Below are 15,257 nucleotides of genomic sequence, written 5' to 3' on the forward strand. Positions count from 1 at the left end.
GTACGTATGTGGGAGCTGTGCATTTTACCTAGGTATGAAATATCTGTGATCAATGTATGAAATATCTCTGATGAATTTACACTCTCCAGCATCCATTGGTGAAATTATCTATTTTGACCAGGGATGCATAGAATCCATTGCTGACACTGTCAAGTTGTGTGCATTCTCCACACCTTCATGCAAATATTCACAGTTTCATGCATGGTGTTTATGCACATTCACATTAACCCAAATACACACTTGCTACTCACAGAAGGCAGAGCAGACAGAAAAATCCATCCATCCATCCATCCATCCATCCATAAAGCAGCCAGTTTGATTTAGATCTGATAGATTTTGTAAGACTGCTTCCTCTTTCCCTGTCCCCCCATCTCTTTCTATATAAGGAAATCATTTCTTAAGCCCAGAACTGGGAATATTTGATCTGGAAATTATTGAGAGACAATAAACACAGGATCCCATGTTACCAGTTTTTTTATAGTCACTTTTCTAAGAGGAGCTGCAGCAGCTGATGAAATGAACAGGCATTAAAGCTTCAATAAAAAAGTTAATTAAGGAAATGAGAAAGGTTCTTTACTCTGAACAAGTATTTTGTCATTTTGAAGAGGACAATATATTTTTGTGAGGTTTAAACTGAGATTGGTCAGAGGGGCTTAGTAAGAGTCTAAATGAAAGAATCAGTTCCACCTTACCATAAAAGTATTATATAGAAGACCCATACATGGAAAAAAGAATAAAAGAAATGAAAAAAATGTGGAAAATATATTGAGCACCATTAAGTCATAAAAGCCTGGAAAACAGATGTATAGAAATGGCACATAATGTGTGTGTGTGTGCGCTCGCGCGCGCACGTGCACGCATGTGTGTGTATAAAATCTATTTTTTCTTCTTCTTTCAGGAAAGCTAGCAGGAGTAAAGTATCATACTGCTTCTTTCATCAGTAATTGAAAAAGTTTGAAAAGGTGGAAAAAAAGAGAAGACCATGTAGATTAAAAAAGATGTTATAAAACTCTGGTTTCAAATATTCAAGTTAACAGTAGTTGCAACACTTTCTGTTTGACTCATCCAAGGAAAGAATAATGATTATGTCTTAGCAAAGGAAGGCAGTAAATAAGAGTATCAAAGAGGGAACAATAAAAAGAAAAAAAATACTGAAGAAGGGAGTTCAACAGACTGAAGTGGATGAGTCTGTGTCTGAGTCACAAACACTGCATGGAAGGAAAGTGAAAGATTAAAAGAATCTGGTTAGTTACAAGTAGAGGTAACATAAAAGGAAAAAAACAATCAAAAGGTTCAACCTTTGCCTACCATTAAATACACACATTCAAGAGGAACACCCCAAAGTGTGAAGGTTAGACTATTTTTTATGGAGGTTCATTAGTGCAAGAAAAACTTTGTCTGAAGCTGATGACAACACAGAGAACTTCAGGCACCATTACCTAAAAGAAAATGGACCACATGTGAGTTGGAGGGAGCAATCCTATGGCTGCTAGACAGAGGCTAGATGGCCACAGGATATCGTGTTATCTGAGAACTGACCTTGGAGCCCAAGATCAGAGGTCGGTTCCTGGAGAACCGACCTCTCCTCACTTCCGCGCTGCCTCAGAGGCAGCATGGAACAGCCCCCTCCTCCGCACTCACAAGAGGAGCACGGAGGGGCTGAAAAGGGGTGTGGCTGGGGTGTTCCGGGGCGGGGAGGGCGGAAATGCCTGTATGACACATCCAATATGTCGTACAGCAGCCTGCTCCCCCACTCAGCCCTCCTGTGGCTAGACAGCTTCAATCAGCTGTCTAGCCAGAAATGCAGGGCAGGAGAAGCAGGGAGGGAACGATCCCCTCCGTGCTTCTCCTGCCCTGCTTTGGATAGGCAGTTGCCTCCAAGTTTGGAGGCAGCCGCCTATCTGGATAGGATTGCACCCTAAATCATAGTGAGCTGTCAATCTATCATTTTGAAGGAGAACAACCACATAAAATATAGAACAGGACCAGGGCTGTTGTCAGGGGTCAGCATTGTTGGACATCTGCCTAAGTCCACACAAATTGAGGGGGTCTACTGCTGATCCCTGAAGCATGCGGGTTTTGCAGTTCCTCCTCCTTACTTTCACTGCCTGTTCCTTTGACCTCTTCAAGCATGTAAACCAGCCTTCTCCACCCTGGTGGCCTCCAGATGTTTTGGACAACAGCTCCCAGGGTTCTTGATCATTGGCCATGCTGGTTAGGGCTGATGGGAGTTGAAGTCCTCAACATCTGCAGGGCACCAGGTTGAGGAAGGCTGAGGTAAGCAGTGACAAGAGTGTGGAGCTAGAATGGCATCCTCCATTTGCCTTGCCCTCTCCCTCTAGGCAGTTGTGCAGACTGGGGCCTGACCTGAATGGGCATATGTGACAGTAATGAGGAGTTGGGCCTACTCAGAGAGGGGACCAACTAAGGGCAACTTGCTCAAGGGCCACACAAAACCTGGAGCCAGCACTGAATAGAACTGAGGATGAGAAAGGCTCAATCTTGTTAAGAATTGAAGGTTATGTGAGGGGCAAAAAGAAGTGGGAAAAAAAATTGTCATCTGGTGCCTGAAAATATGTTGAATCCTAAATGGAATTGATAATGACTTGATGTCCTAAATGGAATTGATAATGACCTCATGTATTGTTTGAACTGCCCAAGAATTCTCATCCATTGCTGAGACTGTTTGTATTTTGGAGCCTTTCTAGCCTGCCTGTTAAGCCTACCGCTCACCATTTTGCCTGTTCACAGTTCTGTTCTGCATGCCTTTTAACAGCTGTAATGCATGTCACTTAGGCTGAATCTACACATAGCAGGTATACTGTTATCATAGCTATTGGTACACATGACACCAAAGGGCACCAATATTTATGATAACGGCATGATAACGGTATAACTGGTATGTGTAGATCCAGGCTTAGATGACATAGGTTATGGGTGTGTAAGAGATGTGTAAGAATCAAGAAGTCTCCGGTTTGACTCTCAACACTGCCATAAATTTGCTACGTGGCCTTAGGCCCAGGATGGGCAACCTACGTAAGAACATAAGAAGAGCCATGCTGGACCAGACCAAGGGTCCATCTAGTCCAGCATTCTGTTCACAAAGTAGCCAACCAGCTGCCTGTGGGAAATCCCCAAGTAGGACATGGGCTTAACAGCACCCTCCCACCCATCTTCCCCAGTAACAGGTGTGTATAGGCATACTGTCTGCGATACTGGAGGTAGCACATAGCCATCGGGACTAGTAGCCATTGATAGCCTTCTCCTCCAGGAATTTGTCCAATCCCCTTTTAAAACCATCCAAATTGGTGGCCATCACTGCAACTTGTGGAAGTGAATTCCATAGTTAAACTATGTGCTGCGTGAAGCGCATAGTGTTTGGCCTAATTTCATGTGTCCCTTGGCCTAATTTCAAAAGCTCTCTGCAAGTGATCAGTTTAGAGCTGTGTCAAGTCACATCTTTTTAACCTGGTCTTTTGTTTTGAAGGGTTTTTTTTTTAAACCCTTCTTTGTGAACCGCCCAGAGAGCTTCGGCTATTGGGCGGTATAGAAATTAAACAAACAAACAAACAAACATTTTAATGGGGGTTCAATTGCTGTTTTAATGCTTATGTTGTTCTTATTCTTTTAATACCTTGTACATCGCCTTTTAACAGATAGGCGGCACAGAAATACTTTCAATAAATGAATAATAAATAATATTGCTCAAGTAACACTGGTTCTCATGCAAGGTGTGTGTGTGCGTGTGTGTGAGCGCCATTATCTTTCTTCCTATCATTTTGTATCCAATCACTGTCCGAGGCTGGTACACATGAGAAAGGGGAGGAAATTCAGTTCATGTCTTTTTTTAAACTTTTTTTAAACTTTTTTTTTTAAATTTTTTTATTTAGTTTTTACAGAATAAGAAGAGACCTCTAATTGAAATGGCATCTCTCTCCACCATTGTTTTGTGTGGAAAATAAATAAATAAAGGATCTAATGGAGGAAAAACAAAACCTCCCCCAACCTTTTTGGTACGATCCTGAGAAAAAGACAGTGAAGCTGTCAGCAGCTTCTTCATAATTGGCTGCTGCTAGACCCTTGCCAGCCCACCTATGGCTAATTTAAGTTTCCCAAGGTGGCTGCAATAATGAGTCAGCATGAAATGAGGCAGCATGGGCAATTCTCTCCTTGACAGCATAGCCCTGCAGCTGAAGCCTGCAATTTGCCTGAGGCAGGATAGGGGCAATAAGGTTCCAGTATTTAATGAAAACAAACCAGACGCTCACTCAGGAGCTGCAAATGTGGCATATAGGACACGAGGTAGGTTTTCTTTTCAATGCCTGTTTTTAACAGCATCGAGACTATAACCAAACCTGTTTCCCGCCTCCCAGCTGAGCAGAGCAGAGCAGAGCAAGCTGCTCCAGCTGGTCCAGGGACTACAGAAGCAGGCAAGCTCCCAGAGAGCGAGCGAACAGAGCGAGCGAACAGGGGGAGCAAACAGGAGTTGGCCAGGGGAGTTGCAGTGGTTGAAGAGACAAAGGAGACAAAGGAGACAGAGGCTAAGAGGTAAGTGGGTTGCAGGAAGCCCAGGGCGCTGCCCTTTATCCTTCTGACTGGCTGTGAGCTCACCAGGAGCTTCTGAGAGCTCCAACTGAATTGGAGGGGTGTGGCCTGAGTACTCCCAGCAGCTGACTGGGCGGGAAGCTTCAGTCTGTTTCCCGCCTCCCAGCTGAGCAGAGCAGAGCAGAGCAAGCTGCTCCAGCTGGTCCAGGGACTACAGAAGCAGGCAAGCTCCCAGAGAGCGAGCGAACAGAGCGAGCGACCAGGGGGAGCAAACAGGAGTTGGCCAGGGGAGTTCGGCAGGGGAGGTCAAGGGGGAGGCCCCTAACATTTTTTTTTAACTAACTTTTTCCCATTTATTTGTCTTGTAACACACACTTCCACACCAGTGGGACTCTGCTTTTAACCTCTACTGAGTAGGGAAGCAGGCACAGGCTAGTCTAGAACAATCACAAAGCTAGACACAAAAAGGGAAAAGGGGCTATGGAAGGACAAGACTCTCCAGTGGTGGTGACCTGCAAGGTGTGTGCAATGTTTGTTTTCTTGCCTGAGAACAACATGGCCTACACCTGCAACAAGTGCAAGTTGATCACGCTGCTGGAGGAAAAAGTAAGTGGACTGGAGCGGCGACTGTCAACCCTCCTGGGGAATAAGAGAACACGAAGAGTTCTTGGACAGAATGGGGGAACTACAGCAGCAAAGGGCAGACCAGAAGCTTGAAGAGCAACAGCAAGATGAGGCAGAAGTGGGAAATGCTGAGGAGAAGAAAAATGGAGTAGAGGATACTCCTTGGAAAACGGTGACAGTTAGGAGAAGAAGAACTAGACGCCACTCTGCACCAGTGGAAGCGGTGGAGCTGTGGAACCGATTCCAGGTACTTGCAGATGAGACTGGAGGACAGCCTGCAGAGGAAGAATCACAGGGGAACCTGCATGAGAGTGAGCAAGAGGCTAAAGGTCAGTCAAACAGAGGCGATGAAACCCAGGCCTACAAGAAGAAGAAGAGAAGAGTGGTAGTAGTGGGAGACTCCTTGCTGCGTGGGATCGAGACCCAAGTATGTCGCGAAGACCCGTGGACTCGCCAGGTATGTTGTCTCCCGGGAGGACAGATTAGAGACGTGACTGAAAGGTTGCCTGCACTCATAAAGCCCACTGACAGGTATCCCTTTCTTCTCATCCATGTGGGAACAAATGATACCACCAAGCGGAGCTACGAAGAGATCACGTCAGACTTTGAAGCTTTGGGAAGGAAACTCAAGAACTTTGGGGCCCAGATAGTTTTCTCATCCATCCTTCCAGTAGTTAGAAGAGGGATAGAAAGGGAACGAAAAATACTCCGGGTGAATGACTGGCTACGAAGGTGGTGCCGACGAGAGAGATTTGGATTCTGGGACCACGGGCTATACTTCCTGGAAGATGGGCTGTTGGCTAGGGATGGGTTGCACCTCACAAAGGCTGGGAAGAATGTGTTTGGCCACAGCATGAAGAACTTCATCAGAAGGGCTTTAAACTGAATCCTACGGGGAAGGGAGATGTAATGTTGGGGGTAACAATGGACGTAGGCGCATGCACTGCAATGGAGAGAACAGCGCTGATAGCGCCCAATAATAGTCTTCAGACACATGTAGGAAGAAAGCCAGACTATGAAGCACATGGTCTTCGATGTCTATATACTAATGCCCAGAGTATGGGAAACAAACAGAACGAACTTGAACTCTTAATACAGGAGGGAAATTATGACTTGATAGGTATAACTGAGACTTGGTGGGATGACTCTCATGACTGGAATACAGCAGTTGAAGGATATAACTTGTTCAAAAAGAACAGGAGGAACAGAAAGGGAGGCGGGGTTGCACTGTATGTGAAAAATACATATCTCTGCACAGAAATACAGGAGGAGGAGCTTGGTAGCCCCATCGAGAGCATCTGGGTTGAAATAAATGGAGCAAAGAATAAAAGGAACCTGGTGGTCGGAGTCTACTACCGGCCACCCAATCAAGGAGAAGCCAAGGATGAAACTTTTGAAAAGCAAATAGCCAATGTTTTAAGGAAGCATGATGTAGTAGTAATGGGGGACTTCAATTTCCCCGATATTTGTTGGGAGACAAATTCTGCAAAACATGGCCCCTCCAGGAAATTCCTGACTTGTGTGGCGGATAACTTCCTCCTACAGAAAGTAGAGGAAGGAACTAGAGGATCGGCTATCCTTGACTTGATCCTAACCAACAGAGATGACTTAGTGGATAAAGTAGCAGTTACAGGAACTCTGGGGGAAAGCGACCATGTTGTACTTGAGTTCTTGGTTCTAAGGGAAGCAAAAGCCGAGTGTACTCAAACGCGTACCCTGGATTTTAGGAAAGCTGATTTTAATAAACTCAGAACAATGATCAGTAAGGTCCCATGGCAAACAATGCTAGCGAGAAAAGGAGTCCAAGATGGGTGGGAACTTTTAAAAAAGGAAATTCTCAAGGCACAATCACAAACAATTCCAACAAGAAGAAAAGGTGGAAGACAACAGAAGAAGCCAATGTGGCTTCACAAAAAGCTTAGGGATGACCTGAAAACAAAAAAGGACACATATAAGAAGTGGAAAGAAGGCCAAGTAACAAAGGAAGAGTACAGGCAGGTAGCACAGAATTGCAGGGATGGCGTCAGGAAGGCTAAAGCGGAGAACGAGGTGAGGTTAGCGAGGGATGCTAAAAACAACAAAAAGGCTTTCTTCAGCTACGTGCATAGTAAAAGGCAGAGGAAAGAAATGGTTGTTCAGCTATTAAATAAGGATGGCAAAATGATAACAGATGACAAAGAAAAGGCAGAGGTGCTCAATTCCTACTTTGGCTCAGTCTTCTCCCAAAAGAGGGTCTATGACCCCCCTGGCAAAGGCGAAGTACAGGCTGAAGGGGCAGGATTGCAGCTTGAGATCGACAGGCATATGGTCAAGGAACACCTCATTACTTTGAATGAGTTCAAATCTCCAGGGCCAGATGAACTGCATCCTAGAGTAATAAAGGAACTGGCAGAAGAACTCTCAGAACCGCTGTCTATTCTCTTTGAGAAATCATGGAGGACCGGGGAAGTGCCAGATGACTGGAGGAGGGCTAACGTTGTCCCTATCTTCAAAAAGGGTAAAAAGGAGGAACCTGGGAACTACAGACCAGTCAGTCTGACATCAATCCCTGGGAAAATTCTGGAGCAGATCATAAAGCAATCCATCTGGAAGCACCTTGACAACAATGCCGTGATCACTCGAAGCCAACATGGATTTGTCAAAAACAAGTCCTGCCAGACAAATCTGATCTCATTTTTTGATCAAGTCACCTCCCTTGTAGACCGTGGGAATGCTGTAGACATCATATACCTCGACTTCAGCAAAGCTTTCGACAAAGTGCCCCAGGATATCCTGATGAGCAAACTAGCTCGAAGTGGGCTAGATGAAACAACGATCATGTGGATCCAAAGTTGGCTACAGAATCGGACTCAAAGAGTGCTTATCAATGGGATCTTCTCAAGCTGGGGAGAGGTAACGAGTGGGGTACCGCAGGGCTCAGTCCTGGGCCCAGTGCTCTTCAACATTTTTATTAATGACTTGGAGGAGGAGGTGCAGGGAATGCTGATCAAATTTGCAGATGACACAAAATTGGGAGGGATAGCTAATACTTTGGAAGACAGAAACAAAATTCAAAGTGATCTGGATAGACTGGAGTGCTGGGCAGAAAACAACAGAATGGCATTTAATAGGGACAAATGCCAAGTTCTGCACCTAGGAAAAAGAAACCAAATGCACAGTTACAAGATGGGGGATACGTGGCTCAACCACACTACGAGCGAGAAGGATCTTGGAATTGTCGTCGATCACAAGCTGAATATGAGCCAACAATGTGATGTGGCTGCAAAAAAGGCAAATGCTATTTTGGGCTGCATTAATAGAAGCATCGCTTCCAAATCCCGGGAAGTACTAGTTCCCCTCTACTCAGCACTGGTTAGGCCTCATCTGGAGTACTGTGTCCAGTTCTGGGCACCACACTTTAAGAAGGATGCAGACAAGCTGGAGAGGGTTCAAAGGAGGGCAACAAAGATGATCAGGGGACTGGAAACAAAGCCCTATGAAGAGAGACTGAAAGAACTGGGCATGTTTAGCCTTGAGAAGAGAAGACTGAGGGGAGATATGATAGCACTCTTCAAGTACTTGAAAGGTTGTCACAGAGAAGAAGGCCAGGATCTCTTCTTGATCATCCCAGAGTGCAGGACACGGAATAATGGGCTCAAGTTACAGGAAGCCAGATTCCGGCTGAACATCAGGAAAAACTTCCTGAGTGTCAGAGCAATACGGCAATGGAACCAATTACCTGGGGAGGTGGTGGGCTCTCCCACACTGGAGGCCTTTAAGACGAGGCTGGACAGCCATTTGTCAGGGATGCTCTGACTTGGATTCCTGCATTGAGCAGGGGGTTGGACTCGATGGCCTTGTAGGCCCCTTCCAACCCTACTATTCTATGATTCTATGATTAACCTAGTTTGCGTTTTGCTGGTGCAAATGTAGCTTTGAATGCTGGCTTTGTGATAGTTCAGAGAGCTGCTGCGTTAGTGTAGTGCTAATCGGAACATGCAAGATTTTCTTTTCTTTTTTGTTTCATCACTCCATTCCTTTTTGTTCATAAAACCGGCATTTGTTTCCTTTTTCATTCATTAGGCTGGGATTCATTTTGTGATGAATTTCATCCATTTATGCCATTCATTTCCATTTCCCATTGCCTTCAATGGGAGACCTAGGTGCTCTTCTGCTGCTTGTTGGTGTTTTCCAGTCAATAAACATTTTATTTATTTAATGTATTTATTTTGAAAGCATTTTATATCGCTTTTCAGCTCGAACAAGAACCCCCCAAAGTGCTTTATATAACGGAACCAAACCAAATCAAGCACCATCAAAGAACAACAACAAAAATGAAAATGAAGGCCTTAAAATCAAAAGAAGCAGAGTTAAAACTTGAAGTCAGGTATTAAAAACCATTAAAAGCCAAGCAGGATAAGAATGTTTTCACTGCCTGACTAAATGCCATCAGGGGATAGGGGGATGGTCTCACCTCTTTTGGGAAGGAATTGTATAACGAGGGTGCTGCCTTAGAAAAGGCTCCGTCTTGTGTTCTCACCAACTGAATCTCTTTTAGTTGTGGGAAATATAAGAGATGATCATCTCCAAAAATGTTCTCAACCCATGGACAGGTTTGCCGCTGCAGCTGACATAAGGTGGTCTAAAAAGCGTACACCCGGAACCAATTTGGCTGCGGCATTTCTGTGCCAGCTGCAGCTTCCTAATATTTTTCAAGGGTAGCCCCCAAAGAGGAGGGTGGTGTTTCTACCAGCAATTTACTCTGAGCGGGCTACGTGTTGAGGTCGTTAGGGATATATGATGTCCTGGCCATCTAGCAGCCACCCTGGAGCTTATCAGGGAAAAACCAGATTTCCTGAGACTGCTTAAAGTCTGATTCTTTTCCTTAAGTTGGGTTCTCCTCAGTATAGTTGCAGTGTGCCCCAAACCCCTCATTGACCTTGGGTATGCTAGCCCTGCACAGGGGTGTGCCTTTCACCGTGATGCCGGTCAAGGGGTTTTTCCTGTGTGTTTCCCGTTCCTGCACAAACCAATTAGTGTCTCCGCAGAAGTAACTTCCCTTGTGCTGAATGAGGCTTGCCCTCTGAATGCGCACAGAACTTAGAGAGTTCCCCCTCAAATGACATGGCACAGTTTAAAGCCCAATTCCCTAAATGCAGTAAAACGCGATCTCGAGGCTCCAATTCTCCTTTGTTTGGTTTTACAGATATCCTGCGGGTTCAAATGGGGGCTGGTTTCCGTCTTTGCGTTTATTGCTCTCTTTCCTACAACAAACCCATTAGTGTCCCTCAGAAGCAGCTCCCCTTGTGGTCAGTGAGGCTTGCCCTCTGAATGCCCACATCAGAACTTACAGAGATCCCCCTCAATTGACATGGCACAGTTTAAAGCCCAATTCCCTAAGTGCGGTAAAGCATGACCTTGGGGCTCTCATTCTCCTTTGTTTGATTTATTCCCTTAGGAAGTAATTACTTCAACCCTTCATTATAGAGATCCTGCGATTTAAAATGGGGGCTGGTTTCCTGTCTTTGTGTTCTCCCCACCTTTTTTCCAGTACAAGCATATGTGCCTACTTGGAAGTAATTCCCATTGTGCTCAATGAGGCTTGCTCCTGAAATGCAGGTGCCCCTGGACTTTCAGGGGAAAGGAGAATGGGGGGAGGGAGGGGGAAGTCTCTCTTATTGGTTGAGCAGCCCCTGCCAGTCAGATGATGTTCACTCCAACCCCCACCCAGAAGTATGTTCTGTGAAACGATTTTTACTGGTGCGGAGAACCTGCTCATGGAGCCCTGCACGGATCAAAGCGCAGCAAAGCTGATTCCTTTTAAAAAAGCCGGTACTCCTACAGTTACCATTGTCGTGGAAACACGGCCTTGGAGATTTGCTGGAACTCTATCTAGATCTAGAAACACAGCTCTTCAACAGCATATTTTGCTTTTTCTGCTTAGTGTTAACAGTGTTATTCCAGAATGAAGAAATAACATCTTAGAAAGCAAAAGCAAATGACAAGATAAGGCAAGATCCTTTTAGTATGCAGTCAATCTGGACTATAAGTTAAAAACAAGTGAAATAAGGGATTTCACTTCTTTGGCTGTTTTATTTAAACACACAAAAAAACCTGGCTGTCCACCTGCACACACTGATGTGAACAAATGTGATGTGTGAACCAGGCAGTTATGGATATAGTCAGCAGCAATCCTCATAATTGCAGCAACGCCTTTCTCGCTTCCCTGATCATGGGAATTGTTGTTGAATATATCCACGGCTGTCATGTCCACACATTACTGTTGACCAGAAAACATGGAAGGCCAATTATTTATATCCTTTGCATAGCTCTTTTCAGGTTCTGCATGGTTTCTGTTCTTTATGTTGTTTGTCCTTGTGATGAGGGCCTATCACAGGGAGGAGCAGGACGGCCATTTGGCTTGGGCCTCACGTTCATGGAGGGCCTCAAATTTAGACTTGACGTTACCTCCAAATGTGGTTATACATACAGATGCAGAGACAACTGACAGGATTGAAAGAAGACGATGTTCATGATACAACTTTAAACTTGTGTCCCATTAGTAACAGGCCCCTGGTAGACTGAGAATCATTCTGGGGCTTTTTTCAAGCGTTTTGGACAGTTTGGCTTAATGTGTCCTGTAGGAGCATCTTTGCTCCTCCGGCTCAGTTTAAAAGGGTGTAAACGGGCACCTGCTCCATGGCCAGGAATTTACTCTCAGTTGGGTGAGATAATCCAGCAGGCCTGTTGATGGCTTCCAAAGCTGTGCAGCTTAGGATGCATTTTCCCCCAGTCTGTCTTTTCACCACCATCTCCTCCTCCAAGGGAAACTCATCAGCCATTCCTGATCTCTCCAGGACATTTTTAGGGTATTTCTCCATCACTGCCTCACAGGGTCAGTGTCAAAGGTAGGCATGATCAGGCACCTGCCAAGGGCCCACATCCCAGCAGGGGGTCACTGACAAGAGCCCCCTGGACTCGCTCCTCCCCTTCATCAATGCAACCTGCTTGTTCACCTACCTTTTGCTCTGGCACATACAATGCTGGTGATGAGGAAGAGGAGCAATACATAACATTGCCTCTTTGCTCACTGACAAAGCAAGCAAGTGGTAGCAATTATGAGGAGGAGGAGGGGGAGGGGGAGGAGCGATAGCAGCTGATGACAATATCAATGAGAAGCTAAAGTCACTGAGGGAGGGGGCCCATTGAGGGTGTCTTGCCCAGGGGCCCTCAAAAACCTGGAGCAGGCACTGCTGCCTCACTTATGTCTGCTAGGCACATATTAGAGAATTGTTTGAACCCCACAACAGTAAGACATATCATGATCCTGTCAAATGGAAAGACTCTCTGCCTTTTCACCACCCGAGTAGTAACATTTCCAAGCATTCCCCTAATTGAACAACAGACTCACTGGATCCTCTCTTTCAGTTCCAGAAATTCCTTCAGCTTTGCCCTGCACTTCACCCAAACTCTGCACTCACTCTGCCCTTATACAAGTCACAGCCCTGGAATTCACTTTGGCCCAGATCAGTTTACACTTCCAGAAATCCACCAGTAATCTGTGATTTGGTGACCCTGTTTACATGTAACATGAAGCCATTATGGTTAGGGAATGTGCGTAAATCATGGTGGCTTAGCATCTCATGTGGGGGGAGAAAAACCCGCTGACCATGGTTCTGAAACCACCCCAGCTACCCTCCATCCCCGCAGCAGGGTTAAGGGCCCTCAGGGTGGCTTACTGAGCTTCGCCTATTGGGTGGTATAGGAATAAATAAATAAATAAATAAATAAATAAATTACTGTTATGTGTGTTGGGCTCCCTGGTGGTTAAAATGGGCTCCAGATGGTTTACAGGCAGTGACCACAGAGACAGCTCCCTAGAGCATTCGCTACTTCTGGCGATGCTCTGGCCAGCACAGACTTTCTCTATGGTCACTGGCGCATCAGGGATGGAGCGGCCGGCTCATGCTGTTTCATGGCATGAGGACTGATAAGATCAATGGCAAGGGTGGGAGGGTGGTTATGGTAACTATGGATGAGGGTGATTACAAGAACCCCATGCGCTGTGTGGTTCCCAGACGTGTGATGCGTGCGCACATCATGGTTTTGCTACCCCCTTCCATAGTTACCCTAACCACCCTCTCCCTCTTTGCATCTGAACAGAGCCACTGTTTCTTAGGGTCAACCTACACATAACATTAATTACATAAGGTGCAGCAGACCCCTGCCTTTGTTTTTGTTTCTTTATTCTACTGTAAGTGAGCATGGTCCTGATCTGAATTGGGAGGGGAGTATTAAACCTTTTGCCCTGCACTGTTTGCTTCCTGAAGTCTTTAATTTGTTAAATGTAACCATGTAAAACATAACACAATTTGTGTAACTTTGTTTTGGCATTTCTTCATTTTTTAATATACCGGAAGCATCAAAAAATGGAAGTGGCTCAGGCCTCTCTTGACCTCTGAGAGGGTCTGCTTGTGATGGTGCTATGAAATAGGTTATTTTCACCATTTTAAAAAAACAGATGGTTAGTCTACCCAGAAGGATAACATGGCTGATGGAATTGAAAGCCTCTGAGCGGCCCTGGAGAATCAACACAGTGGCTCTGTTCACACGTAACACTAAGCTGTGATAATTAGACTTTTTTTTTTTTACTAACCATGCTGGCTTAGCATGTCATGTTAGAGAGAACACCACATTCCTCATGGTTAATAAGCCACCCCTGCTAACCACCCCCCTGCAAAAGGGTTAAGGGGCTCTGGGGTAGTTTGCTGTATCATCTGGAGGGCTCCCCCGAAGTTAAATAGGCTCTGGAGGACTTCCAAGCTGCAACCATAGTGTCTGCCGGTTAGAATGGCTGCCACTGTGGGCAATGCTCTAGTTGCCATGGACTTCCTCTATGGTTGTGTGGCCATTATGGACGCCGGGACCCCATTCGTGCCACTGAGGATGACAGATGACTACGCGTGGTGGTGGTGGTGTAGTGGAACCACGCGGTGGTGCTTGGTTCCTAGTCATGTGTCAGCCAGATGCCTCATGCTTACGCTACCTCCCCCTCCATAGTTACCCTAACCACCCTCCCTCTCTGCACGTGTGAATAGGCCCAGTCACTTTCTCCCTGTTTTCCTCTTGGCAAATGTTATCCCACAATGTGACAAAGGCAGTTTTGTTCCATAACCAGGCCTGACTGAAATGGATCCTGAAAATCCATTTTATTTATTAGGTTTGTATACCACCCAACTGGCCAATGCCCTTGGGGCAAACCAAACAACAAAAATGAAACACTAAAAGTATAAAAATAATACAACCTTAAACATTAAAAATATTTTTCATCCAAGAGTGACTGGAGTTGATCATTCTCCACTCTCTCAAGCACTTTGCCCAGGAAAGAAATGTTGGCCACCTGCCTATAGTTGTTGACATTTTCAGGTCCAAGTTATGTTTCTTCAGGAGTGATCAGATTATTGCTTCTATTAAAGAACTTGAGACGTAGATTTTGGCCTTTAGTTACAGCACAAAAACAGGTCTTTATTCCCTTGCTTCAGTTTGTTATCCGTCTTCCTCAAAATGAAGCAGCTTTATTCTCTTCAAGAAAATCACCATGTGTACAAGGGGTGAGGAAACTCAGGAATAATAAAGAATAAATATATATTGTTCAAACCTCAACAGAGACATCTTTGAGAAATAATTCACTTGTGGATACTTCAGAAGAGCCTGTTGGATAGCAAAGGGAGGGCCTCTGTCTCAGCCTGCTTAGTCTTTTCAATGCCTATGCCACCTCCTACACAAGCATTGTGTACACCTTGAGGAGAGGCCAAGCTGAGGTAATTCAGACATCAAATAAAATTAATAAAGGAAGCTCTAATGGGTAGGTGCGTGCCGTGATAATTAAGAATCTACATACCTGACTGCAGACAATATTACGGTACACACACTGAGTATCACACTGCTTTACATAATGGATCTAGAGGGGTGGAGGAACCCTTAGCAACAGTGTTTCACACCAAAAGTGATGGAAGACATTAATAAATGTTGTCACAGCATGTGTCCTTCACGCAGAATGTGGTGACAAATGCCTGCACTGTTACAAACAACACGACATTACATTGTTT

This window comes from Heloderma suspectum, chromosome 1 (genome assembly GCF_057233095.1).
Source record: "Heloderma suspectum isolate Gila_16-S chromosome 1, 16-S_ref, whole genome shotgun sequence".
NCBI classification, from domain to species: Eukaryota; Metazoa; Chordata; class Lepidosauria; order Squamata; family Helodermatidae; genus Heloderma; species Heloderma suspectum.